This window comes from Haliotis rufescens, unplaced genomic scaffold (genome assembly GCF_023055435.1).
Source record: "Haliotis rufescens isolate VD_foot unplaced genomic scaffold, xgHalRufe1.0.p SCAF_8, whole genome shotgun sequence".
Taxonomy (NCBI): Eukaryota; Metazoa; Mollusca; class Gastropoda; order Lepetellida; family Haliotidae; genus Haliotis; species Haliotis rufescens.
In genome coordinates this window covers 31,206,402-31,209,916 of record NW_025964372.1, presented here as the reverse complement: position 1 = coordinate 31,209,916, position 3,515 = coordinate 31,206,402, and positions in this window count along the sequence as shown.

The following is a 3,515-nucleotide window of genomic DNA, read 5'->3' as shown; positions in this document are numbered from 1 at the left end:
TTTCAATCTATTTTTCAGCTAAAATGGCAGTGCTTCTGCACCTTGCTTGTAGTGAGTGAGTGAGTGAGTGAGTGAGTGAGTGAGGTGGGTTTAGCGCCGCCTTGAACAGTATACCAGTTATATAACGGCGTGTCAGCTTATTGTGGTAGGAAAGCCCGAAGTGGTGCAGGTCTCAGACGTTTATCACTTTGGTTAAACTCATGAGCACGGATATGGTTCTGACAAACTAAGAAACATAATCGGGGCGAACCAGGCTTCGAACCAACAATCATTGGTTTCTGTCATAGCCAAGGGACGCAACTCTTCACAGCGAATTGCGACGCCTTAGACGACTGCGCCACCCGTGCCCCCGCTTGGCTTGTAGGTTTTACTAAAACATTCGTTTCTCTGTACACATTCTTGATAATCAAAGAGGGTTATTTACCGTACTGGTATTGAAATATGTTGACGACAATGTAACACCATGCGTATGTACTAAAACGTATACCTATTTGATTGTACAGTCGGATTACATGAAGGCTGAATTTTCTGTGTTTCGGCTTCTTTATTCCGTTCTTTAATAATGAATTGATGGTGAAATCACAACCACGTGTACAAATTGTACACAAATAATTCCCGATGAAGTTTAGATATTGCTGCAGGTGTTTGCAGATTACGTTGTCCTCTTTTCAGACTCGGTAGTTTGCTTACAACTGCACATTAATTTTTTGTAACGCCACTGTCACAAAAGGTCTCTAAAGGTTATTTGTACAATTACCAAGGTTACTGTTTTCACAAATGGTGGGAATTCTCCGAATTTAAAACGTTCGATCTACAAATGTGCCGCTTTATAAGTGTTTGGGCATAACGTTTAGTAGAACGCTCAGTTGGACAACAACAGCAATATATATGTAATTGTCAATGCTGTCAATGTCTGTAGTTAAAGGCTTAACAAAGAAGATGTGTATCCGTACTTAAAAGTAATCAAATAAAAAGATGATTTTGTCGGATATTGGAATACCTCTTATGGTGTTTACGTTAAAATATGTTGAAAGCAAGATACTCCCAAACCCATTATAGGGATCAAAGATATTAAGTATTCCTAACTGTGATTGTAAAGATAAAGTTCAGATATTATTGACCTTATTCCTCTTAGTGAGGGAGCATTATATCCTATTTACACAATTTCGATCATTCGTAGTAAATTGTATAGGTTGAAACTCTCAGAATAGAAAAAATATTTTAACCAGACAAAGATTATGCGTCTACTTTTTGAAAATGTGTACACATAGGTGGCGGTATGTATGTGTTTTAAAATCCCATACGGAGAGGGGTGGTCGGATAGCCTAGTGGTTAAAGCGTTCGCTCGTCGCCGAAGACCCGGAATGGGTACAATGTGTGAAGCCCATTTCTGGTGTCCCCCGCCGTGATATTGCTGGAATATTGCTAAAAGCGGCATAAAACCATACTCACTCACTCACTCACCATACGGAGATGGGTTAAACGTTCGTTTCGGTAGTTCAGCTGTCATCAAAGACACTTTGCACATTTGTATATAAACAAGTTCAAGAAATATTAGAAATGAAAGTCAGAAGTTCCTGTTCCTTGGAGGCCACCGTGTTAGATCTGTACGTTATCTACACCCCGTGGAGGATCCTGAACGTTCAAGAAAACCAACCCCACTCACTCCGATTCCCCACCTACTCTTCAACAGTCTGTCACTCCTACTCCGAATCAAGAGTGCCTCATTAATAATCCCCACTGTGCGAGCGTTGTTCTTCCCGCCTCCATCCCGCGTTACAATCTTACAGTGATTCGCCTAAAGGTAACATATAGTGTGCTTTTGGTGAGTCGGGACATGACCCTCGGACAGCGGCTAGGCAGGCTGGCCGACTAGCGCCTCCACGATGATGCCTAGCCATTGCTATTGTACCAGGCTCTTGTATATGTAATCACGTATATAAGTTTTGTGGACCCGAGGATGGACTCGTGTGTTTGACGACCAGCAAACAGATATCCCAGCCTTCTTTCACTGACATAAAGTTTGAGAGAGTGGGTGAGTTAGGTTGAACGCCGCTTATAACTTTATTCCAGTTATATCACGGTGTGTCAGCTTTATATGGCAGCTTAATATGGGAGGAAAGCCCGAAGTGATGCAGGTCTCGGACGTTTACCACTTCGGTGAAACCCACGAGCACGGGTATGGTGCTGACAAACCTAGAAACATAATCGGGGCGAACCGGGATTCGAACCCACAATCATAGGTTTCTGGCGTGCCCAAGGGACGCAACTCTGCACAGCGAATCGCGGCGCCTAGACGACTGGGCCACCCGTGCCCCCAAAAAGTTTGATGAGTGAGGAGGGCGCAACGAGTTATCTTGCATTAAGTTTATACTACTATACAGTTTTATCAATATAAGCATACAATTTTAGTAATTTGCCAGTTATTTTCCTAGTATATTTGCTTCCAGTCAAATTCATGTTAACAGACACTGAAACATATTAAGAATAACATTCCAAATGGTTATCTGAAAAAGGTTTATCCCACATGAAACTTGTTAGATTGACAACGCAGCAAACTACTGCCACATATCGCCAATTTTGAAAAGCATGTTGCGATAAAAAACATATGAGCACTTACGACAAACAGGTTCTATATCACAAAGTTCAGATGTTGTCAATGATCTGCATCCATATTGAGATGAAGAAACTGTCACAAGAGTCTCTTTGCACATGTCTACTACTGCCAGACAGGGTCATGATAGGATTTTGATTCGAACAGTTAATACTGATGTAACAGTCCTGACCTTTGCATTGTTTAAAAGAATAGACGTGCCACACCTCTGTATAGCTTTTGGAATCGGCAAGCAATTCAGACATGCGGCTGTTCGTGTCCTTGTCGGATTCCATGGACCAGAGAAAGCCTTTCACTTCGAGCTTTTCTTGCAATAACTCGCTGTGACCAGGGGTAAACAAAAAAGACGAAACCGTAGGAAACATGGAATCTGTATGGTGAACAACAATGGCTATTAAACAAATGGGGACATTATATTAAGCGTTTTGTGGTCTTAATGTATGATCGGTCGAGTATCTGTACACGATTTCACGAGGCACGCAAAGACTTATTCACTAAGGAAGTTAGAGAAATTGATTTCTGTTCCTCTACATCAGCTGATTTGTACCATCATGTCAAAAGTCAAGCTGTCCAGCTGGCTGGACGAAGTCTGGAGGTCGAAACAGAACTTCCCACACCAACTGAGAGAAAGTGGGTAATATCAGTAGCACGTGGCTATGAGCCTTTGTTGGCTATACCATCACAAGCTTCTAAGTCGTGCCAAGAGCTTCTGAGATGTATTTGTAAGTACAAGAGAGGGTGCAGAGCAGGGTGTGATTGTGTTGTGTCACATTAGGTTAGTTCATCACTTTGCAAATGTGATAACATTTAATTGTCACTAGCCAACAAACACATTAACCATGTAGAAGCATTTTTCAATGGATACAAATTTGTTCTTTAAATATTCTGTTATTTACAATAT